This window comes from Aythya marila (assembly GCF_965140915.1).
Source record: "Aythya marila genome assembly, chromosome: 17".
NCBI classification, from domain to species: domain Eukaryota; kingdom Metazoa; phylum Chordata; class Aves; order Anseriformes; family Anatidae; genus Aythya; species Aythya marila.
Window position 1 is genome coordinate 11,088,101 of NC_139058.1, and position 26,933 is coordinate 11,115,033.

The 26,933-nt window shown below is 37.9% G+C and overlaps 1 protein-coding gene across 3 annotated transcripts in view; it reads right to left on the bottom strand.

Annotated features, from left to right (window-relative positions):
- ARVCF (ARVCF delta catenin family member) overlaps nucleotides 1-26,933 on the bottom strand; it is a 269,893-nt gene that overhangs the window by 226,537 nt on the left and 16,423 nt on the right. For all 3 annotated transcript variants that reach the window (XM_082774079.1, XM_082774080.1, XM_082774083.1), the window contains exon 2: nucleotides 22,992-23,060. The gene's annotated coding sequence lies outside the window, so the exon portion shown is untranslated. The remainder of the gene's footprint in view (nucleotides 1-22,991; nucleotides 23,061-26,933) is intronic.

A 26,933-nucleotide genomic window follows, 5' to 3' on the forward strand; every position in this document is an offset into this window, starting at 1 on the left:
AAATAAACAGAACAGAAAGCTTTCAAGTCTCTTAACTGGCTACATCTCCCAGTTGCACCTGTAAAGGTACGGCATTTTCATATATGGGAAGGTTGTCAGGGCTTTTGTGCAAACAGCACAAGTGGTGATGGAGCATAAAGCCCAGTTTCTGTCAAGGACACTTTTCCCAGCATTTACAATAATAAATCACTGCCTTTCTGCTCCATTCAGCATAGTTTAGGAACTTCATAGAGAAGTATAATGCTCTTCTGTCCCCGCAATTTAGAAGTGTCCAATGTAGGTATTTAGAAATGCATCATTTCTGATGGTGAAACAAATGCAATATAGCCCAGAGTCTATTTGGATCTTGGAAAACTTAGAAAAACAATCATATAAACACACACACACACACACAAAACGTCCTCTGACTAGGAAGATATCACATGTATTAAGACCATGGGTATTGCAACCTGTTGTCAAAAAGTGAAACCCCAGACTAGGAAACAGAGAATGAAGTTATAGGATTAAACCAACAAAAGGGACCGGCGTAAAGCTAGAAAGTAATGAGGAAGCTGGAATGAAACAGACAGGGAAAACAGTCTTAAAGAAAAGTAAAAATGGAATGTAAAAACGGAATACAAAAACTCACAAAGAAAAGGGACTGATGACAGAATGACAAATCCTAGACAAGATGCAGAAATGACACCAGGGAAATGAAAGCCCATTATAAACATGAGCACTCTGAGCTAGAAAGCTATAAAGTCACTGCCTACCCAAAGGATCCTAATCCAAATGCCATTTCTGCCTCCCTAGCTCTCTCTCTCTCTCTCTCTCTCCAGTTGCGTCCAACTATGAATAGCTGACTACTCCCTCCAATCCTACTATAAATAGCTGGAAGCCACAGTGCTGAATTGCAGCAAGAGCTCCAGACTCATGCTGGCCTGGGGTAACTGAAAGAAGACAAAGCTGATTTCATCTCCATATAGATGGGTCTGCAGGAGGATAGACAGACAGTCACTTCTCACCCTCGTGTTGATCGCAAAGATTTACTAAGGCATCTTTGCATCCACCAAAGTCGTAACAGGGGCCGTTAGAGTTGTGTATTGCCTCCAACTAATTGCTGTGCTATTTTCCCCTTAGGTCAAATATTCCCTTAGGGTATGGACATTCTGCATGTAAGTTAAAGCATGCTGAATATGCTGCCTTAATGTTAACCATACATTCATGATGCATGGTCTCAGAGGCAGTATAAAAGGATAGGCACTAGAAAGAAAAAAAAAATTAAAACTTTGCAACATTTCCTCAAAAGATCCTAATATTAGATGGAAAAGTAGACTCATTTATTGAAATACAGTTAACATTTATAAATTTCTTGCTATTCAATGACCTATTTTCTTACATAACATTATCAATAACTGAAAGCACATTTGTACTCATGTTCTGCCAATGTGCCACTACACCCTGTCCATGACCTCATGAGAACTCCCAGTCTAAGCTGCTTCAGCTTCACACCATACTTGGCCTGAAAGCAAATTGGCTTGAGAATTCAGGTGTCATTCTGCCCATCGATTCAACAGCAGCTACCCAGTACTGCATTCAAAGTCAACCTTCTCCAATACAAGAGACCAAAGGAGACTTACCTTAGAAGCAAGACGTTAAGACATTTTTCTCAACTTGTGTCCTGACAGTCAAAACTAGCCTTCAGTTAACTCAAACCTACTATTTGAAGCATGCTAGGAAATTTCATTTAATTACCTTGCAACAGCAGCAACAGAAGAAACTGAGAGTGCCTGGGCCAGAAACACGAGCAGTAAGCATTTGCCTGATATGCAAGAGGTGTGATTTACAGTCTCAGTGCTGAATCAGGTTTCCCACATCCTGGGCAGTCAGTAAGTTTTTGGATAAAAGGGAAAAGGATGCATCATTTTCTCCATTTTGTAAATCTAAATGCAGTATTTTTCCTATCTGAAACTATTCAACATTTTTTGCAAGTTCCAGAACCTGCAAAACCTCATTTTTAAGAGATCTTTTTCTTTGCCAAAAACATTCCATGAACTGTTGTGTAGTAGCAACATCCTGCATATTAAGCATTGTTTCTGCCCAACATTTCACTTGTGGATGACATGCCTACATCTACAGGAACGAGAGCTACAAACTCAGCTGTTTCAGGACATGCTGCGCTTTCCAGGAAGAAATGACAAAGCAGAAAAATATGGAAGCTGTTTAACTAGCAAAAAAAGCCAATTTTTGTATGGAGGAAGAAGGAAGGACCGTGACAAAACTGGACACCAATTGAAAGCTTCCTGCTTTTGCCCAGATGCTAAAGCACTAGCACTTTTTTTTTTTTTTTAAACTTGCTCATGGGAATTTGGAATTCCCTCACAACTTTAAATCTGAGTGTCACTACATGAATACAAATAGTAAAAACAAAGAAAAAAAAGTGCATTTCTGAATAACCTATGAATGGAATACTCACTGGATTCTGTAAAAATACCTAAGTCCCACAGCAAACACCTCGACTCCTGAATTGACCATTAAATTATAAAACAATTGTGCTCCTAACTTTTTTAAGGTAATAGCTTTATTACCCAAATAAATTCTCTATTCTGCATGAGACCAAGTGATTCATCCAAGGTCACAGTCTACGTCTCTTGACATCAGATTGTGCTGTAATTGTGACAGTTAGCACTTCTAAATTTAAAAGGTGACCCATGCCAGCAGAAACTCAGAACTAGGAGTTTCAGCCTTACCGAAGGACAAGAGAGATTGTAGCTCACTGGTAGGCATTGGCAGTCAGAAGCATCTTATACATGGTTCTGTTAAAGAGCTGTGAGCCCCACAGCCCAGTCCCGCCCCATTTCATTCAAAACCTGCCTGCCTGCCACAGGATTGAAGCTCCACAATACTCTGACACGTCTGCTAAACGCTATTACGTCTTGAAGAACTTGCAGATCCTTCCGATCCTTTCTCCAGTGCAGCACATCGAAACAAAAGGGCTATTTCCAGTGAGCAGTAACAAATACAAACTTAGATCTAAAAACTGTTCCACGCTCATTTCAGGTTTTTATTCATGATGCTCAAACTGATTATTTGTGCCTTAACTGCAGTGTTCAGGACAACAAAGAACACAGTTTTCCTTCAATGAATTGCTACTTCTGCTTATTTTTTTAAAGATTACACTTCAACAGCCTACTATGTAGCTTACGAACAGTTAAGGCAAGTACTATCAGGTTTTGCCAAATTGGATATTGAATTTTTTAATAATTTACTGTAGCTTTTAGTACCACGGTTAAAAATAGCTCTCTCGTGAGCTTTCAGTCCATGTCAGAGCCTGTGGTAATTATCCTCAGCATCCAAATCATTACACTAAAAAACAAATAACCAGACTGAGCAGATGCAAAGCCAAGTTTTAATCTTTGGGAGTAACATTTCTCACTTTCATGCAATTTCCTGCATATATATTGAAGGCCATTGGAACACAGCTAGTTAATTAGAGATACTGATAAAATTAAGAAGGTATGTGTGCAAAAAGTGAGAAAAAGAGCCATCTCTAAGCCCCTCTTTCCACATGAAGGATTTTAAATCACGTCCTTTGCTTTTCTTTATAATCCCTTCTGTTTTTTCCCTCTACACTACCCCCACCTACATACAATCACTATGGAAAATAAGCTCATTATAGTGCAGCATGGGTAAGCTATTGCCAGTCAGAAATGAATCAATTGATCCAAAGCTTCATATTAGTGCCTGCCATTTGCATCACAAGGCAAGTGTGATGGCATTCCCTGCAGACAGCAACCTATACTGAGAAGAGACCCAGATTTGTCTTGATGAGTTTATGCTACCAGAACAAATGTTTTTCCCATCTTCCAAGTGATCTTGCCAGGATTCCCTGCTACATCATGTTAATCTCAATTACTATGAGTGATATCATAGTGTATTCTTTCATTTCTACATTAAAGGTAGTTATCTAAGAAATGTGGTTGAGGACTCTATAATCATAAAAGAGTCAAACTAATCAGCATTGATACACTTCTGTTCTCTCCAGTGTCAGTACATTTACCCCCAGTTTTGAATTATTTTAGCTGTGTCTATACTGGCAATACTGACAAGCAGCCTCTTTCCATTTCTTCGTATTTAATTTTGTCAGGGAATTTGGACATGACTCAGCTGAAGTCAATAGAAGGACAAAATTAATAGGATTTTGTCTCAAGTTTGTCATATAAGATTTATGTTGCCGTAACAAAGATTTATGCAGTAATAAAATTGTTCTATTATTAAAGTTTCTACAGAGTATCAGTAACAGGGATTACACAAATCATCCCATATGGAGGAAACACAAAAGACACCTACACAATCATTTCTAGATGGCAAGTATTTTAATACAATTTGTAGTTTTAAACAAGCAATACCCTTCTCATTTATTGTGTTTCCATGCATCATTCTGTTTAAATCAAGAAAAATCTGGACCTTGACTTCTTAGCAAATTGAATGTATTGATCTTGTCTTATGTAAAAAGTACCTGGAAAGAGGAAAAAAGTAGTCAAAAGTGACAATGAAAATTAAATCAATATAAATAATTTCAATCTGTTAAAGATACTTTTCTATAGTCTTTAAAATTCTCTAACAGATTGTGTGGATCTATATTTACACCCCAAAGGCTTCCAAAGTGGTTCACAAATTATATTTTTAGTACATCTTTGCATATCTGCTCCCATTTAAATAAATGCTGTTTCAGACCTTGGCAAAGTCAAATGGTAGAAATATAAGGAGAGGTTTCAGACCATTGAGAAAATGCCTTTAAGGAAAGTTAAAACATCTTTACCAGTCTTAAAAACTACCCCTATATATAGCCTCATTTCAAAAATAAAGTCATATAATTCATTGGACACTTTTTCAACCAACAGACACAGATTCAGGCCCAAAGTTATTACGAAGGCTCACATTTGACCAAAATCTGCCTGAGGTATATTCTGTTCCATCACCATGTTTATATGGAAAGTTTAGATCTTTGTCCTTCTTCTTCAGACTCTCTGGTGTTAACAGAAGAAAGCCAGCGCCAGCAATCCTGCCTTAAATAACCTCAACGTACCAGACTACACAAACAAAAAAAGAAAAACATCCTTGAGTAAGAAAAACAGATCCTTTTATCCTTCTGTGAATTTATTGCAGAGATACACAATTCCAAGTTTAAAACTGTCCCAAACATCCTCTGACCCCACGTAGACAGTGATTTTTATGACAGGGTTCACTATTATGGTCAAGGCATATACTGCTCTCTAGCACGTTTCCTATCGAGAATTAGCAAGAAGGACTGCAATCCAGGAAGGAACAAGTATAAGGGGAAAAGGAGACCAAAATTCTTTCAATTCCACTGCAGTGGTTACCCAGCCTCTAGAAATTGTTGAACCTCTTGAAGACAGCCCAAACAAAAGATTCCCAGATTAAGAATTAATTAAGAGAAATGGGATTAAGAGAAACGGGAGGGGAGCCAGCTAACTGAAGACAAGCTTTATGTACCAAACGTTCTCTTCAGTAACTCACAAAGCATGAAATTGCCTCATACGTCATTTGGCTTTGGTATCAACCAAGTCTAACTTGCCAATTCCAGAGAAAAACAAATCAATGTTTACAAAAGTGGCAAACATAATGCATTTATTTCATGGACTTAGGGATTAGAATATGTAATTGCTTTCTTTAGGTATAACACTTCAAACACCATTTTAACAAGTTTTTTTTTTTTTTTTTCCCCAGGCAGTTATGTAATTTGCTCCCTTCCCAGAGCCCCATGTATGATACCCTGTACTATCCTTCCCACTTCATGTTTCAAGTCACACGCATAATCCTGCTTGTCTAATTCCTACACAAACTCCACATACAGAAATCCCGGAGCAACAGACACTGAAGGAAAAAAGTACCCTCATCACATCATTTTGGCTGATCACAGTGCAGCACCACTACTACACTGCATCAACTAAACTAACTCATAAACCAACACAAATATTTAGACCAAACTTTCCTGTGTATGCTTAGCCTCTTAACATGAGTGCTCTACTTCTAGTGATTGATTCTACCATCAACGCATCAGGGAGGAAATAACATCAGCAAAAGCACTGAAGAAAAAAAAAAAAACACTAAGTAGTGACCAAATGTGATATGTGCAATACCACCTTTGTAGCATTTCCCAAAGATGCTGACATTAAATATTCTGAACACAATTCTACCCAGTGTTAAAATGGGTTTCTACTCTGAGAAGTGTCTAAAAATTGCATGGGAATTCTTATTTACTGCTTAAAGTTGCCAAAACAAATTTTCCATATATGCAAGTCAAAAGATTGGTTATTACAGTTAACTTAAATTCCATCTAGAGTTACATCAAAGCCATTTCTGATCCACATACTATCATTCTAAATATTACATCTGTATGTTTTATACCCATAAAATATCCATATAAAGTAAAGTATCCAGCAAAAACATGCTTTCTTAAATAAACATCTTTAACAGTTTAGAGGAGAAGTATCAAGTTATTGCCACAGAAAAAGTCTGCTATCTTCTCTTTCAAAAATACTAATTTTATAATAGAATAAATGGTTCCTTAACTTAAAAGCTATGATCTTGAACCTAAAACACATTCATCATGCTTCTCTTGCCTTCTGCTTAGTGTGCAGGCTGTGCTTGCTATGATTTGCAGAACAGGTATTCGTACTGTTCCACGCATACGGTATTAATTATTATCAATACAAAGAAACTTTAAGAAGCCCCCTCAAATGACATTTACTATGGCATACAACTCAAAATACTCACTGCATAGTGACAGACCTTAGTTCAACCAGCGCATGCTTAGACTTGTTATCTTAAAGATCTTTTCCAGCCTAAATGATGCTATGATTCTGTGGTCAACTTGTGTTAGGTGGATGATTGGACTTGACCTTAAAGGTCTTTTCCAGCCTAAAGCCTAAATGATTCCAAGGTTCATTGAGGACAGAGGCACCAAACATGCCTATAGCATTTTGGCTCAACATGCAGGTAAAACTAGTGGCATATGCTGCATTGCTCGATATCTGCAAGAACAAAGGTAGGGCTGAGAAGAACATTCCTATACAGCACAGCTAGTTTTCCTCACTTATACAGCAATAAGCATGCAAAGCCAGCTCTTCAGGGGCCTGCTAGCAGCACGCAGTCTGCTGGGTAATACCTGTGGATCTAAGGCTCTCCCACTCACCCATGGCTAACCTAAGGGACCATCAGGTGTACACCTCAAGCTCAGGCAGCAACAGGCCAATAGGCCCTTCCCTGAAAAATATCAAGCTCCTGTAAAAGGGGCTAAGGAAAAGAATTAATCTACCTTCAACCCATTTCCTTTGTATTCTGAAGAGGGTTTCAGCTACAATGCTGACCAAAAGCAGGAGGATATCTGCCGAGCAAATATGCACTGTTAGTCTTCAACACACAACTTAGACCAAAGCAATAATCCAGACAGCCACATACATTTTATTTAAAGTCACAACCAAAAATTAATATATATTAATGTCAAAACACAGGGGCTTGCGACAATCTCTTCTGTTTTCTGCATGAAAATTAGAAGTGCTGCAGTTTCCCCAAACATAAAAAGAAAAGTCCTCCAGACTACCCATTTAAGAAAATACTCCACAAGTTACCAGAAGAAAATTAAAGGCCATTCCTACTATAAAACTAATGAGGATATATTTTTTTAGTTCCTACCAGCAAAGGGAATTCTTTTCTTCATAATGATTATCCTGAGTGCCTCTTTAATTTTCTTTTCAATGTTTTTTGGCAGGAATCGTTACAGATGCAAGGCATAGAGAACACATAAAAGACAAAAACATGCATTTCACAGTACAATCACTGATCTTTAAATAATCTATCTGCCAATTTTAAATTCAATACATGAAGACCTTATAACAAGTTTATAAAAGGAATAAAAACACTTGAAAAAGAGATTTCGTTAACTGGTTAAAACAGTTTTATTTTAGCCTCGTTTTGATTTTACTCTGTGGTATTTGAGGATATAAAATGCACCTGCATGTTGAACATGTGCTGTGACAACATTACAAAGAATAATTGCAACCTAGTGACCTTAGGTTGACTCATGTGTTTGGAATTAAGTTGTATTAACTACATTCTGCTGAGGAATATTTGCATGACCACTATAATTAAATGACAGTTTAATGAGTTACCAGTCTCTAACAGACAACCAACTGAACAGATTCATGAACTTCTATCTAGATCATGAACTTCTATCCAGATCAAGATTATGATTTTGGGTTGATTGATCATGTTCTCTCCATACTATAATCCTGAGAGGGAGTGGATGCGGTTTAAGGGGTGGAAATAAAACAAGTTTCTACCTGTTGCTTTACATCCTAGGGAGCAAACTAAGTTTTAGGAGGATTAAGGCTGTGACACTGGAAGAGACTGTTGTAAGTGGTGTAATTAGAGCTGGGAGAATTACCCATGAAAATGTAGTAAATGAAAAAGCTACTAAGCTGGAGTTGTAACTGGCAAAAAAAAAAAAAAAGAAAAAAAAAGAAAAAAAAGAAGTGTGACAATGTGGCTTGATAATTCTCAGATCATTGGATTCTTTAACTCCTGGATTCTGTCTCTTTCTCCTTCAACTGCCACCCCTTCCCAGCAGCACTTCTTAACCTCACAATCCTTGAATAAAATGCAGTTTCAGTCTTGCACCCTGTCATCCATTCATCACTCTGCTAAGTCCCTTTGCTGGCTCAGTTTGCCAATTTATGCATCGTAAAATTCTGTACACGTTTAACAGACCAGCAATTTATAAATAGCTTTTATTATACCAGGCAGGCTGGATGCTCAAACAGGAGGTCAGAGATACTGGCACTTAATTCTTAAACTTTTTCTTCTACTGTTCCCCTCAGTTTCTCACAACTAGCTATCCTCAAAGAGGAATGTAAATGTTGATTTGTAACTATCTTTTCTCTTTGAAGAACCCACTTCTGTAATAGGGAGTAATACCTCATTTTTATATCTGAAATATTAGAAAAATGAAGAGACCAGACAGTTATCAACAGATTGAATCATAAATCAACCACAGTTCCGCTACTTGGTATGTCCGAGGCACAGACTCTCACTGCAACATATAGATCCTTCATTACAGCATCGTTTTGCTCTGATATATTCTGGAGGGAGGAGAACCAAATATAAACAACAGAGCAAATATGCTTAAGTAGTAGACTGAATTGAATCAGAGCCATCAAAATAGCAGGTGAAGCAAAAGATCGGGGTTTATATTTCGCATCCAGAAACCACTACTCCATACTAGTAGACGATCGTCGTCTTGCATCCATATATTATGGCTTCTTGCCAAAGTTAATTTAAGCATAGCACCTTCTGCAGACCTGAGAGGAATAAAAAAAAAAAAATGCTTTCAGAGCTACAGGCTGTCATGGAGGAGAATGGTGAATGCTCCAATATGCTGGACCTGATGGCTCCTAAGAGGTGAACTCTAGCTATCTGTATGGGAAGAGAGGCTGCACAGCCTCAAGGAGCTTCAGGGTAGCTTTCACAAGCTAATAATTCCCTTTCTCCTGATTAGGGTCATGCATTGATGAAACACTGAAATGCTGCTGATTCAGCCTAAAAACACTGAATAATGGTGGAAAAGAAAGAGTTCACAGAGGGCAAGAGGTTGTATGCTAATAGTCATTCTCAAGAAGATCTTTTAACAGCCCTTAACAATAGTAACCTGTTTCTATCCTGACTTGGTTCACTTCTCTGGCTTACCAATTCTTTGTGCTGGTATTGCTACAGTAGATAAATTTTAACCATAGCACAACAACTTGTCACCGTGCTTTAGAAAAATTAATCAAATATTGAGGTTCTATAGTGAAATAATCATAAGTAAATCATAGGGACAGCTGATAAAGTAATTTGAGAACTCAAAACTTGCTATTCAATTACCAATCACAATGCTACCTAAGAATATTAAGGAAAATGGTTATTGCTGAGCACTCTGTGACCAGTTTGTTAAGACACCCACTGACATGAATACTTGACCCTGAACTTAAGTATTTAAATCTTTTTAGGTTCATGGACCACCCATCCTCCCTTGAGGTATAACCTGCCACACAGCCAAGAGGGAAGGCTGTTTAGAGCTCTAATAACACAGAAACCCATTTGCAATTGCTTTTTTCATTTGTCCTCTACAAATCAGTCAAGGACCCAAGTTCTTGAAGAAATACTGCTAAATTGGACTCTGGTATTACCACAATTGCTCAGTAGCAAGGCTGCAGATTGAAATAATTCCCAAGGATTAAGAAACTTCAGAGCACCCCAGCAAATAGACCGATAAAGAGAAAAAGGAAAAAATGTTAAAAGAGCCTCAAAGAGCTTTGTGCTCAACGTGCTGAGCCTGTCACCTCCCTGGGACAGCTAGTGGGAAGAGCTCCACAAATGCCTCAGGCCCCATCCTCTGTTGCACTCTTTGATTTGCACATTTTTCTCTTCATTGTATGCAGCAAGAAATGCACAGCAGAGCAAAGCGGAGAGCATCAGAGATGGCTCACCAGCATCAAAACTGTTCTCAACATTACTGGTCACATGGGGAAGTAACAGGAGAGAAGAATACTGTGAGTAAGTTCTTCCAAAACTCAATTTCTCTTCAACAGAGACTAAAAAAAGAAAAGATGGCAGGGACAAGGTCAAGCATCATCAGGTTCTATTAAAATTCTCACTAGTATTCTGATTTGAAAGTCATCAATTTACTACTTTGAAAATAGTATGCATCTTTGCTATCAGTTTTGGTGGAAATTAGAAGGATTCTACCCAACAGAAGTATAGCAGTCTGAAAGCATCTCGAAATCATATAAAAACATGGTGAGCAAAACACCAACTGTTTTTAGGAGTAAGCTTAAAAATGTACTTATATTACATCATGGCTGAGGCAGAAAAGGGTTAGCAACTATTCTCTAATCAGTTCCAAACTGAAGATACCTACTTTAGAGTACAAATGTCTAACTCTCTCATCAGGTGGTCACACATTCAAAGAAAAGACAGAGTAATGCTTTCATATAGCCCTACAGCACTTTAAAGCTTCAACTAAGTTTCAGCACGATTTGGTACTATGCAGTCAACATGCTAGGACATCCACAGTTTACTGCACTGACCAGACTTTTGAAAATGCTTCAAAAAGTCATCATCTACCAGGAATACAAATCTCTAAACATTGCAATTTCTTCTGTGTGAGTTATAAGCATTTTAAGGCACGTTAAAGGCACGCACGTTTAGTACTGGTCTGTTCTACCAAGTCACTCACTGCGTATAGCAGAATTCGTTACTACCCAGCAACGCCTTCTGAAAGTAGAGTATCTCAAACAGTTGACAAGTATCAATTAAGTCTTGTTATGCAGAGATAGTATTTTCCTCATTTCCTAGAACATGCCATTTAATTTCTTAAAGAGGTGGAATAATCTAGGAAAATTTGCCTACAATAGGACTAACACAGAGCTGTTGCGGTTCCTGTATCCAGAATCTCTGTGTACAGGGTAAGGGTAAGCTGCCTAACCACATACATGATATATCTGTTTATTACTTTGTAAATATCTGTTTCCATTTAAAATTAATCCCCTACATGTATGGTACTGCTTCATTAGAAGCATTATGTTATAATTGTTAAAAATCAAAGGAGATGGGGTCCCAAGTACAGGTTACAGTAGGAAGAGAAAAAAAAAAAAGCTGAGATGAATTCTTTCTTTAAGTCCCAAGACTTGAACAGAATGCAAAGTGCAGCAATTATATTCAAATACGATGAATGTTGTAATTATGATTTCAGAGATAAGTGGAAATATTTTGAGAAGCAGTAGTTCAACTGAACCATATTTTAGCCATATCTAAAATGGGGAGTGTTAGACTTTGCCTACTACAAAACAGACGGGAATTAATTAAAATTTAAGTTATTTGCTCTTGTTATGTCTACTGTATGCTGCTTTGGAATTAAAGAAATACAACATCCTGTCTAACACCCTATCATTAATAATCGCTATTATAATGACATGATGATGCTCTCTCTGTGTCTAGGAGGAACAAGTGCCCAAGTGGCTTAAGGGACACTTCATTTTACCTCAAAGACCTGTAGAGCTGAGCTCTTCAATACCTGTGGTGAGTATCAGTGATTAATACAGACTTGAAAAATAACAGAGAACAGAGAAGCAGTGGATCTTTCCCAGGTGATACACTGCAATTTCCTCTGGGGTTATGGGAAGAAGGAACTTAAACAGTTATTCTTCATCTTTAAAAACAATCAGAAAAAAAATACAGTTATTAAAGACAAAGGTGGATGGGAAGGTTGGTGGTCTATAAATGAAAGCCCTTCTTCATATAATTTTCTAACATACAGAAAATGCTGTCAGGAAAATAATATGACAATCTTCACAAGTTATGGGGATACAACATCAAAAAAGGCCAAAATGATTTTCAGCTAAGGTTAACCTCACATTCAAAAATATTACAACAGGTATCTCTGATTTGATTTTGATTTTAAAACCACTTCATTGTACACTAGAACAGAGCTACATGAGCAATAACTTGAATTTGGCTTTTAAGTACTAGCAGAAAACTCCATGACCAATGTAACATGCCACTTGAAGCAAGAAGGAAAGTATTTTTCAGTAATTTTTACCAACTACTTTAAACAATCAAACAAAAACAATAAGAAACCTTGTTCCAAAAAGTTTAGGATCTAACAGCCAGATCGTAATTCTCTGTGTTTGGAACTGGCAGAGATGGTAATTTAATTCTGTTTAAGTCAAAGCAAAATCTAATCATTTAAATCTTTCTACAAGTATGCAGACTTTGATTCCAAATGATGTCCTAGAAGAACTACACCAAAATTTATGACAAGGAAAAAATGGAGCAGAAGATGGAATGAGTTGAAGAAAGAAAAGGGAAACACAGATTTGTTGTGTAGCTCTTAGAAGCAGAGAAACAAAATCTTGAGAGAAATACCAAAAAAAAGGACAGTCAGCAGCTGGACAAGAAAATTATGTAAACATTATGCTGGGTAGACCAAGCAATGAAATGTCAAGGACTTTACAAAAGAACGGGGAAAGGAAGGCATGGAGTACAGACACTAGAAATTATACTTTTGCAATTGAAGGGACAGTTTGCATTACAGAAATAAAAATGAAGCTCTATCAGAAACCAAAGAACACCTGGGTATTAGAGAAAACACAAAAGCACAATGTTATACAACAACAACAAATATGTAAGCCCACACAAAACCCCAAGGAACTTAATTAGAGAGAACAGGGCTGACCCACAGTCCTAGTTTCTTTCACATATTCAGCCAACAAACTGCTGAGAATTCCAGCAGTCAGAATTGACAGTGACATTTTAAGTCAATGAGAATCTATTTTACTCTTCCTCCCACAACACAAATGAATAGTAGTGCTAATGAAATTCCATTCCTATTATAAATTGACAAACACAAGCCCACATTTATCCCTTCCAGCTAAACCTGCCTTTTAACGAACTTGTACTATTCTGCAATACCCCATGGTAACAAAATAAAATGCCACTTTCTCCCGCACTGCCCTTCTTCCAATTAACTTGACTTTAGTGGACCCAGATAAAAATATTTCTACTTTATTTTGCACCTACAGTTTTAGATAAATCATATTACAAATTTGTAATTTTAGTCACAGACTTTAATGCACACTGGTTATTTATTTCACATTTAATCAAATGTTTCTGACTGATGATGGACTTCTAATTCACTACACTAAGATAAACTTGCTTAAAAAAAAAAAAATCTGAAGTCACTGGTTACCATTGCTGTGTTCTTCAAAATGCCAAGGAGTTACATTATATACAGAAATTAGCAGTAAGTTTACGTAATAGTTGATTGGATTTGGGACCAAGATGCAAAATGTAATCTGTTCAAATTATTATTCAAGGAAAAAATTAGGAAAAAATATTCCATTTTTTTTTTGAATGAGTTTCCTCAGAAAGGCTAGACAACCATTTCCTCTTTAATTGTGGGATACTAGGAAAGAAGCTCTTTGTGTCTCTTGATTAGAAGTGTACATAGAAATAATTCCACATTTCTTTCAGGCAAAAAGCAATAGCTATAATATTCAGCAAGCAGGAAAGAAAAATAAGGAAATACTAGTGTTATGCTGTAAGCCGTCTGTTTTCACAAGTTAAGCAGGGTGTGATCAGCTTGCAAAGTTAAGATGACACCAAACACACCAGGTGATCCAGCTGTACCCTCTCCTCTAAGTTGTGTTACACAGAAAAAGAGAAAGCAAAAGCTTTCCTATCTAAGTTGAGCTGTAAGGGAGCCAATTAGCCACTTACAAGCACGAATAATTCCATGGCACGCGTGTCTGCTTGACAAATTCCACTGCAAGCAAAGGCATTTTTCTCATAGTCTCTAGTTTGCACGTAACTCCTTCCATCCCCCAAAAATATGTACCCCATTGAGTACAGTCAGTAATTTGCTCAGCCTGAAAGTCTGCAGACATGACCCATCTCCTAGCAAGCTCACCCAAATCTGAGAATTCACATTGCTGTATCTGCTGACATTAAAGACAATAAACGCAGCATATCAGCTTAAACAAACAAACAAACAAACAAAATTTTCTGTAATTACCTTCTTTTTAATTCTTTCAACAAAGCTGCAATATAACCTGAATGGGACAAGTATAACAAGCATCAGTCCTCTTCGTAAAAACAGCTTTTCTAGCTACCTTATGAATTGGCCTAGATCTTTATTATTTCATCCCCTGCTTCCACGATCATCCAGACACACTTCAATGAAGAGTCTTCCAAACTCCTTTCTAGAGTTTGACTTCATCCCAACATCAAGTACCAATGTCCCTAAAACAGCTTCTCCTGCTCTTGACTTTCTCCTGCTCTTCCCCTCCTCCTCCCCCTAAAACCAATAGCTACGTTAACCACAAAAAAGCTGGAGAAGTTGTGTGACATCAGTCAGCCAAAAAGAGAAGTAAGTCAACGAATGAGCTGTATATGTATTTCCACCCGCTGGCAGAAAGTGTGTACACAGCAGCAGCATGCTCTTACAGTAGTTTAAGTGTGGAATAAATCCAATAAATCAGGGGAGTTCTTTTTGGTTCAAAAATGAACACAAAGCAGCATTTATCCTACAATCTCAGTGGCAGGCAAAGATTATTATAGAAAGACCACTTATGATAAGACTGTATACCTCCAGATTTGGGATCCTAATATTAGTCTAACTGATGTTAATAATAAATTTAATTAGTAACTGAGTGCCACCAACACACATGGCAGCTTCCCAAAACTATGAGTAATAAACTCAAATTGCTACAAACAGAAACTAGTTATGAGTGTGCTAATCAGGTCCAACGCTCAACAAAAGTATTTTTCAGATGACATTTATTTGAAGTCAACAAGTGCTCTAAGCTAGGACTCGACTCACAGGTAGTATTCGCCACTTACAGTACATCATCGTAACAGGAGACCAAATGGTTTCATTTAGTCAGAACTGATTGTTAGAAAGCATGATAAAATCAACAATACTAAGTTGTAAGAGGCCTTTTCCAAAATACTACAGCTATGTCTAATAACCCTCTACTGTCTATAAATAGAAAGGGTGAATTAATCTGTGTTCATCATTATATCAACAATTTCAGTACTTCCAACTGCAAAAACCATATTCCCTCCCCCTTAGGGATCATTCTGTGCTGTGCATTCCTGGCTTTCAGCTGGTTCCACTTCTAACAGTTCAGATTCATAATTCATCATCTGTGGGTTTTACCAAGTAAATCTGCATGTGAGTACAATGCTCAGGTCCCAAACAGCAGCATGAACTGAACATTTCATGGAACTGGAGAAATGGTTCGAGTTCACTCTACTGCAGGACTGCTCTAGAGCCACTAGTTAGTGAACTAGCAGTCTACACTCCTCTCACAAAGCCTATCTGAAATGCTAAAGCCTCTGCTCTCTTTCCCTCCTGACCTTGATGATGTGTGTGACAAGACTGTTTTCAAACACATTTCCGAACTTAGATCTGATAAAAAAAAAAAAAAAAAAAAGTTCCTGAAAGATAAATATCTACTGCATTACCACATGCTGGAAAGCATCTAGCCTTTGTGCTGCCCTCTGCATCTATAAACGCACCGAGATCAATGTGCAATGACCAAACCAATACTGAACTTCCTCCAAGACTTCTGAAAACTTTATCTTGGTCACCATATAGAGCACTAAATCTTTATGTCAAAATAACATCCCATACACCTATATAGTAAAACTCGAAAAAAATACTTGCTAATATTTTCACAGATGCCTAGCACTAAGAGAAGAAATTCTTACAACATTAAATGGAGTTGGAACAAAGCACTGAAATATTATTAATTTAATCTTCTGTCTCGCAGCTCAGTGAGGTAAGTATCAATTCTGATTCTCTGCAACTGTCTTAAGTGGAAGAAACTTACCAGAAAAGCCAACCACAGAGTAGGCTACAATTTAATTAAACAGAAGAACATGCCAAAGATAATTTCAATGAAAGAATATGCTAATGATCATTTTAAAGACATGAATGTCTTTGCATCCTTAAACAAAAATGCCTGCGACCCATCATTGCAATGGTAAATAGCAGTTGCAAGGAACAAAGAATTTTTATTGACGTGGGTGATGATAAAGCTGCAACAATTACTGGAATTCCAATCAGGAAGGAGAGGAGGAACAAGCAATGCTTTCAGCTTTTGAGACACATCAGGGCATATTTCCCTTTTGTTTCTGATTACACTGTTTCAGGGAAACAATCCCTGCCTGAATCCCTGTCTCTCAGCAGACAAGGCATCTCCAGACTTGCTCAAGCATAACCCTCCAGATGGAGGGAAAATTCAGCTTTAAAACTAAAAGAGAAGGTTGACCATTAAATTTTGAAATAGACCTTAAAATACCTGCATGATAATGTCACGAGCATGAAACATTAAGTCATCAACTTTTCAAAGACAGGAGGATCACTTAAGCTGTACAAGGGAAGAAAGTCTAGCCAAAATTCTATCACAGAATCACAGAATTTCTAGGTTGGAAGAGACCTCAAGATCATCGAGTCCAACCTCTGACCTAACGCTAGCAGTCCCCACTAAACCATATCCCTAAGCTCTACATCTAAACGTCTTTTGAAGACTTCCAGGGATGGTGACTCCACCACTTTCCAGGGCAGCCTGTTCCAATGCCTCACAACCCTTTCAGTGAAGAAGTTCTTCCTAACATCTAACCTAAAACTCCCCTGGCGCAACTTAAGCCCATTCCCCCTCGTCCTGTCACCAGGCACGTGGGAGAACAGGCCAACCCCCACCTCGCTACAGCCTCCCCTGAGGTACCTATAGAGAGCGATAAGGTCGCCCCTGAGCCTCCTCTTCTCCAGGCTGAACAAGCCCAGCTCCCTCAGCCGCTCCTCGTAGGACTTGTTCTCCAGGCCCCTCACCAGCTTCGTCGCCCTTCTCTGCACCCGCTCAAGCACCTCCATGTCCTTCTTGTAGCGAGGGGCCCAAAACTGAACACAGTACTCGAGGTGCGGCCTCACCAGAGCTGAGTACAGGGGGACGATCACCTCCCTAGCCCTGCTGGTCACGCTGTTCCTAATACAAGCCAGGATGCTGTTGGCCTTCTTGGCCACCTGAGCACACTGCTGGCTCATATTCAGCCGACTATCCACCATCACTCCCAGGTCCTTCTCTGCCTGGCAGCTTTCCAACCATTCCTCTCCCAGCCTGTAGCTCTGCTTGGGGTTATTGCGCCCCAGGTGCAGGACCCGGCACTTGGCCTTGTTGAACTTCATGCAGTTGACCTCAGCCCATCGGTGCAGCCTATCCAGATCCTCCTGCAGAGCCATCCTACCCTCAAGCAGATCGACACACACACCTAACTTGGTGTCATCTGCGAACTTACTGAGGGTGCACTCGATGCCCTCGTCCAGATCATCGATGAAGATATTAAAGAGGACCGGCCCCAGCACCGAGCCCTGGGGGACGCCACTAGTGACTGGCCTCCAACTGGACTTGGCTCCATTCACCACGACTCTTTGGGCCCGGCTATCCAGCCAGTTTCTAACCCAACGAAGCGTGCGCCAGTCCAAGCCAAGAGCAGCCTGTTTCTTGAGGAGAATGCTGTGGGAGACAGTGTCAAAAGCCTTGCTGAAGTCAAGGTAGACCACAGCCACAGCCTTTCCCTCATCCACCCAGCGTGTCACTCTGTCATAGAAGGAGATCAGGTTCGTCAAGCAGGACCTGCCTTTCATAAAGCCATGCTGACTGGGCCTGATCGCCTGGTGGCCCTGCAAGTGCTGCGTGATGACTCTCAGGAGGATCTGCTCCATGAGCTTCCCTGGCACTGAGGTCAAACTGACAGGCCTGTAGTTTCCCGAGTCTGCCCTCCGGCCCTTCTTGTAGATGGGCGTCACATTTGCTAGCCACCAATCTTCAACTATCAATCTATCTTCAACTAGTTCCTGCTATGAACTCGACAAGTCAGTTTTGGAGGACTTGTTCCACGAATGTTCCTATTAAAATCAAAAATGTATACACCAGATAGAGTTGGGGGGGGGAGGACTAATCAATGTTTAACTTAAAGCCTTTTTTCTACAAAATAATTTGAAAGTATTTACAACAGAAGAGCGACACTAGAATTACAAGAAATCAGGACAGTAGCAAAGGCAAACAAAATTGCCTGTCCTCTTATCATGAAGTATACTTTTTAATACCTAAAGAAAAAAATTAAGAACAGTTCCCACAGCATGGTGCAGCTGTTGCAAAATGGCTGCATTTCTATCACATCTGTATCAGTTCTGGAATTTGAAGTTAATTGAAGAAGATATGTCTCTAAGGGGGGCAAGGTAAAGAACAGTTATTTTCCAAATAAGGCATTTCTAGAATAATTCTTTATATTTATTTGTCAGTTCTTTTCATCTAAGTTTCATTTATCTACTTGGAAGGGGCTTTCATGGAGCTAAATAAAAAGAGAAAATTAATCTAACATTTATGCCTTACTGATTCTATTAGACATTGCTGTAAGAAATGTAAATCAAGAGATTGGGTCTTAAAGTTTTATTCACTGTAGTTTTAATAGAGCATGCCAATATTACTACAGTATTACCAGAGATGTTTCCAACAGCACTGAGTGAATACTAAGAAGGCCTTCCATGACTCTTGCTATGGCAGCAAAGATTAAATCCTGAACTTTTAATCTCCCAACTGGATCCACATGGGGAAATCTACTGTGGCTTCAGGGAATATGCCTGCAAAAGGTATCACAGAGGAGTTAAACTGTTTAACCAAAATGGAAGCACTCACACTTATCTTAAGGATCAGAAGTTACATGTTTGTTTTCGATAATGATATGTGCACAGATGTAGGACTTTTTGGCAGATGCACATTAGTATGTTTCCATATGCATACAGTGACTACAGGTTATTAGTCTCTGGGTCCAGAGAAGCATACAAATTTTGAATACAAATGCATTTTAGATGATGCAAGTCTTCTCTGAGCCACGAAGTGTAAAGTAAGAGGGCACATTATGAAGTATCGTACAGACCTCAGCACATGAAATCCACTCTTAAGGGTAACCTTACCCAGACAATTCAATGAAACTCTATTTCACAAAGACGAGTACTTTTGCAAGACATTTGCTAATAAGCAGCACAGATACACCACTTCAAGAAATCAATTAGCTATACCCTACTGAAAATAAAAAATAAAAAAATCCCCTCCATCCTCTGTCTCAGTGGGTCCCAGCCATGGCAGCTCCCTGCATCAAGTGCTGCACCACACCTAGGGTTTAGAGAAGGCATACTTGGATACTGAAGCATCCTCTCTATGTAGATACATCAGCTCAAAATCCAGGCCTCATACAGGCTAACAGGACTTCAGCTCTAAAGCTGTCTGGACCCCAAGATCATTATTAAACTGTGCCATGCCGTAAGCAGCATGAAGGCAAATTTTTCACATTTTCAAACAAGTAACCATTTTCAATTAGGAACTATAAAGTCATTCCAAATTAGACTATTGCAAGTACATGAAATTAAATCTGTGTATGTTGTAGATAAGAATTGAACTGTCCTTCTTACATGTAAATTCATTCAAAAACACCAAAAGCACTAGAATCATGGATAATAATGAAGGCAAAATTAGGACTCATTCACAAATCTAGAAGGCTTGGATGATCATTAGCAAGATAATCTCTTAAGAGTTAAATTCTCAAGCATACAACCCAGAGTAAATCAGACTTGGTTCATAAGTCACGTCATGCAGAGACAATGGTAGAAGTTCTAATTCAAGATAAATAAACGTGGTGTCAGATAAACCAGATAAAAACAATTTCCAACAGCTACATATGGAAATCACTAATTAACGTCTACATATAATATATACTACATGAAGGGGAAATTCCTTTCTAAAATTACTTAGTGAATGCTTGTTTATACTGCAATGTTTATAAGTCAAAATGCTATCTTGAGGTTGTTATCTTGCACTTCCCTTATGTGGCAAACAATCTGACACACCCAACACCATTTTATAATGAACTTAACTACATACAATTTTCAAAAAATTAACTTGTTAGCTAAGAAAGAAATATCAAGCACATTAAACATTAATCTACAGCAATCCATCAATTAAACAAGATTAATTCATACTTTGTGGTTATCCCAGGAAAGATTATAATAAACACAAAATAAACAGACATTAATCTGCAAGCATTGAGTTAGAGAAAAAACAACAACCACCACCAAACTGGATCATAAGGACCCAAATGTTTATAATAGAAAAAAAGCACATGCTCTGGATGGACTGGAAAGTCTGGCAATCTGGAAGTCAATTCCATTTGGCACATTACAATCACAACTGTCCATTTCAATCACACAACTGCAGTACTTGAAATATCTTTATAGTATTCATTGATGAAAATGCAGTTATTATTGTTTTACATGTCATTCCCTTTTTAGGCTTTTTTTTTTTTTTCCTGCTATTAACACTCCTTTCATAAACAAACAGTGTAATAGTTACTTAGATTTCATGTAGTATTGTAACAGACTGTTATAATCCATTTTAGAGAAAAGGGGAGGTCTTCACATTTAGATGGTATAACGTTACTCCCACTGAAAGCCACAGACATTCTATTGCTGACCTCAGTGGGAGGAAGAGCAGTTCCAAATGGCTCCAGCTTTTCAGATTTTCCACCAAGATGTCCATGGATTGAGAAAAATGCAATTTTATTTTATTATTATGAACCCTGGACCAATAACTACTCAAAATAAACCTAAAATATAAGTGAGCAGTCTGAGCCTGTGAGTCGCACTTGTAAAGGAACTAACCAGCATTCTCCAGGGCTGATGAGCAATAAATTGAAAGCACCGTCATTCTGAAAACATATGGCACTTCTGATTAAGGGCGACGTTTTCTTTAAAATGAGTACAGAGCACACCTCACTTTTGACACAAGCAAATCAGTCTTAGTCACGAACTCTATAAAAAGTGTATTTGCTAATGCTAGCACAATTATTACTCTTTTTTCACTGTAGAAAGAACAGGAACATTTTCAAAGTTAGGTATTCCATAGCTCACAAATATGCTACAAAATAATAATGGGTTGCTCATGAATCCACACAAATCATCTAATTTGTTTGTCAATGGATAGAGCCTGCTACTTTTTTCTAATTTTGAACAAACAGCAGGACTGTTTGGTAGGAGAAAAGCTCTATAGTTACAGTTCCTATTATATTATTCCCTTTCATCCCTGCACTTAATTTCCTTTTTCAAAATACTTCAAATTTCACCTCAGAATGACTGTTACAGTAGAAAACCTCCTAAGAAGTCTCCTACCTTTTCCTTCTACCTTTTTACTGTTTGGAAAATTAGGAACCAGCAACTTTCAGTATCTCTTGTACTGCGCTAACTCTATTCCCATCTTTCAACGAAAATTCTACTTCCCTTAAAACAAAGATAGAAAGAGAATATTACAATAAATTAGGTTACATAATTAAGGCTTCGAAAAACTTGAATTATTCAATTTTATTCATTTAGCAAGTACATCTGTCTTGTGCTTTTAGTAAATTTGAAGATTTATTTTTTCTAATTATGTTCCTTTACCCTGATGGTTTTTCCTTCTGTAAGAAAACTTACTGTTTAGTTATCTCAGGAGTGGCTTCCCAAGTCATCAGAAGTCATATGAATTAATAAATTACTTGATCTTTGACTGTACTGTTATGTCAATGGCCCTTGACTTAAAACAAGCAGGGCAGCAGAAGGGTCAAGTGCCGCAGAAAGCCATCCATCCCATTGCACAAGTGGACAGCCACTGAATTTGTACCCGTATTAAATTCATGTGCCACAAATTCCAAGGTGAATCATACTCCTTCAGAGCTCTAGTAAGTTGTAGATTCTTTGACTCCAGATGCCAGAAACCTTTATATTCCAAGTAAAAATAAGTAGCATCAGCCCTACTATGTAGATAGTCCAGAGAACAACCTCAGATGAAGTCTGATGGTACAACTGGATACAAAGCTGAGAGTGGCTGAAAAGGAGCAGTTAAAAGGTTGGAAGCCAGTTTATCTCATGTCTAAAAAGTGGGACAGCAGTAGAAGAAAATATTTTGAAAAGGTCTGTTCATAACATTTTGGAGACTTTATTACAGTTACTTTACATACAGTTAACTGTTCTGCATTTTTATTATACAGACAATTGTTTTTGTATAGCAGTTTGCTATTCCAAGCAGACCTAATTCAAACTCTTGCATATCTTAGCCATGCTCAGTTCAAAAGCACTACTGTTTGAGAAGGCCACTAAAGACTATTACTAAAAAATGAATGAGTCTTTCATCACTTTATTGTTGGCTGAAGAATGACAATTGTGAGACTATCTGGAACAGTAAAGAGCAAGAAGGATTAATTTAGTAGCCACTTTAGTAGCCAATCTTCTAGATTTTTTAGCCATAAATAAGTGTAGATAATAAAATAAAAAGTTTATGTAATGAAATTTTGACTCTTACCACCCTTTCAGAAGAGTCGTTAGGCCCCTTCCCTCCTTCATAAAGCAGAACTCAAAGTTATGGATATCCCTGAAAAACATAAGAGATGGATCACATTCTGGACAGAAATTCTGTAACTAAGTGACTATTAGCTCAGTGACCTGCACAAGGGGATCTCTCTCTAAGCAGCTCTGTAACCCAAACACTTGCCAAACCTGCACTGCTATCCCTATTTCAAAACATCTAAGGCAAGACTTTGATAAACCTCAAAAGGTGCAGCTTCTTAAAGGCTAAATTCATGGCAGAAATTTATTATCTGGTTCAATTGCTCTACTACGTGGACAAGTTTCTGCTGAAATCTCTGGCTTACAGCATCATTCAAGACTATGATAACAAGAAGCAAAATAGCTAAGATGGTATACCCTACCTCTTTGCTTACAAAAAAGTTATTCCAGATAATATACTTTATTTCAATAAACTAACAGTTCCATTACAGGAAAAATGAAAACCAAAACATTGAGTCTTAATAGCCAGAATCCATTTGTTTGTAGAATATTAGATGAGTCATTTATGAGCCACAAACTAATGTAATGCATAAAAATAAAACTGTTTTGTAAAAAAAGACATTAATTAAAAAATAAAAATAAAAAATGCCTGCATGGCAGTACCATAGAATTCCATATTGGGCAAGATGTAAATAGAAAAATGTGTGTGTGTATGTGTGTGTAAAAGCACGTGTATGCACTTGTACATCTACATCTACATGCAATATATACACATATATATAGCCAAGAATAGCTGTGTCACTACAGTGTCAAAGCACCACCAGGTCTTTCTACTGTTGGCTAGACAGGATTTGTAGGACTGTCATATTGACATAAAGAGTATCCCTTAACAGCAGTGACTGGACATCAATACCACAAATAGCTACTCCTTTTCTTCCCCCAGTCCTCAGTGAAGACTGCTCACATCCAAGGCCTAAGCTGAACCCACTAACAGCAGCAACAAAGAACTTAACACTCAGGCCCATACATGAGGTAGGAGCACTCAACTGCACAAATAGCTTTTTATAACACAGAAGCTTATGCATTCTTTTAAGAGACCTAGAAAGCACCAACCAAGCTATATGCAGACTGTGGTTACGAAGAAAGACTTTATTCTCCCCTGATTTGTGCAACGAAGTCGGCATTTGACTGCCTTACAAAGCCCAGGTAGTCTCCATGTGTTCCTTCACCTTCCAATGTAGATTTTATACATCATTTCATAATTTACAAGTTTCAAGGCAACACTTTCTCTTAATACAACAATTACAGTGCCTTTAGGACAACACTTGATGAAAATTTATCTAATTAGTAAACAGGATGCTTTACTTATCCTCAACCCTCATCAGTAAAATGCTTTTAAGTACTGCAGAACAAAGGAGAAACTCCATTGCAAACATGAAACATACTACCAAGTAGAGCACGTACACAGAAATTCAGTTTGTCACAAAATAAAATTTCATTAAAGGGGTCATGTTGTTCCAGAAGCAGCACTGAGAGGGAGATGGCAGAGTTGGAAGAAATGTGTAGAACCAGTACAAATTCAACCTCAGGCAAGAATTTTCCCCCCAAAGTTTCACTTTCATTAGCAATTCAAACTTCTCCTGCTGACCCATTCAATCTGGATGTCAGAAGCAAAATTTTGCTATTTTTGTCCAATATATGCATTTTCTTTTGTCTTAACCAACAAGAAATAAAAACAGAAACAATATCAAACAGCTATTAGTGGGGTAACATAATAGTTTAAAACAAACACACAAAAAAGCCAAGAATTACCTGGTTAAATTTTAAAACATTGCAACAGATCCTAAACTTGCCCTTCTAAAATTAAGTATGACAGTCCTGTATGACCCATTTAAAAGCTCCTACTGTTAAAAAGTGAAAAATTATGGTCTTTAAAAAAAAAAAAATCACCATTAAGAATCTCACAGATGAAGAAAAACAAAAGCTGAATGGCAAGCCATTTTAATTCATGTTTTTACCATAAAAATCAAGATGTCACTTGCGTTTCAAATCTGGGTGCTCTGCAACCTACAAATGCCTGTAGCACCTAAGATTTCAGGAAGAAGTTATAATTATATAATCTATTACTTTTTCTCTTGAGTAACATAGCTCAAAAAGTATATTCCACATACTGGTAATTTTCACCTGATTAAAAAGTAACCACTGTTGAGCATTCAACTCATGGGAAGAAAAATTCAAGTGTATGACATGCATCCTGTAAAAAGAACAGACTAGTGCAATTCTTCACAAGGACAGTCACCTGCTGTTGAAATGAACTCCTAACCTTTAGGAACCAAATACTCTTAAAATGGCAAGGGGTGTGGATGTAATGTGATTTTGAACACCTTTGTGCAATGGAGCCGAGCAAAACACGAGGCAAGTCAAGCAAGTGAATGCAACGCAAGGGAACATGCCTTCCAGCCTTCACTTATACCCTTATTATAAAAGTTTTGTCTGCCAAACTCCAGGTCCCAAATGTCTGAACTTACCAGGAATCAAGCCAGCACTGAAACTACAAAAGCAGTAAGTGTGGAATTGTGTTCTGAATTTGCCAAATAAGTACCATGGTTTAACATTCAACACTAAGGAGGGGAAAAAAAATCATGGAAGAACAACACTTGATTTGGTGGCCTATCAAGAGCTTACTGAAACTTCTTTTTGCCAGATCAGTTACCAAGAACCAATGAGTGTGCACTCTGACTGCAGTAAGGACTACCTCAGAAAGCCTCTTATAAATATTCAAAAGACCCACCGTATCAGCAATTCCAAACAAAGGGTGAAGGTCTCTTAAAGAACAGCTCTAGGCATCATGCAGACAATTCTGACTGGAACCTTATGCTGAACCAATGCTGGCTGACAAGGGCATGACCTTCTATTTATGCTGAAAATGATGACTTGGTTCCAAAATTGTTTCATTTTGCTGCCACAGATTTAACGGCTCAGGCATTGTCCCCATGAGATGAGTAAAACATGCTCATTACGTAACCTAGTCCCACAGGTAGAGGATTTTAAACAGAAGCTAAGCACCTTTATTTTCATATTTACAAGCATGTCCTCAAGGTGCTTTAATGCAGACCAGTTGTAAAGGTGAAATCCAAGCAGAGCTCTCAAGTCCCAGGAGTGTGCTGCAGTCCCGTATTCTCTACAGGAAGATTGCACTGCCAGAAGTTAAGAGATGGTAACACTAAAAACGTCAACAAGAAGCAGTACTTCTGCTCAGTGCTCACTGCTCAATACACCATCACAGCAATTCCAAAGCTCTTCAAAAATGTGCATAAATGAAAGGAAATAATTTGTTTTGTTTATACAGTCTAACAGACAAGACGATTATGAATTATTTTAGCAAATTCTTTCAGCTTGTCCAAAATATTTACTTCCCATTGTTTTCATCTTCCTAGTTACAGACATGCCAATGTCAGACAATATCTGTTACAATCAACTTGAATTTACTATTCCTAGCATCTGTCCTGAGTCTAACCAATAAAGTAACGCTGAACAAGAAAAGGGGATGAGAGGAAGAATGGAATCAAAATACCGCAGAGATAAGCAGGCAGTTATTTCTTACTCTGAATGCAATAACAAGAGCTCTGGAGACCAAAATGTTCCAGCTGAGCTAACTATGGCTTCCTGCTGCTGTTACTAACATGGTATTGTAGAAAAGTAATTGCAAATATTACTCACCAAGTAGAAAATACCAAATAGAAACAAAGAAAATTATGGAAGAAACATGCATCTCCTTGTAAAGCCAAAGCTCATTACAAGATTATCTTCAATATGCTTTGAATCTACCTGTATAAAGTGACAGTGGAAGCCTCAACATTTAAATAAACCTTTTAAAATTGTTTATCTCACTAAAAGTTTGAGCTTAAGGTTTATTTTCAGTGGATACAACCACGTTGGTTATTTTATTTTTTTTCTT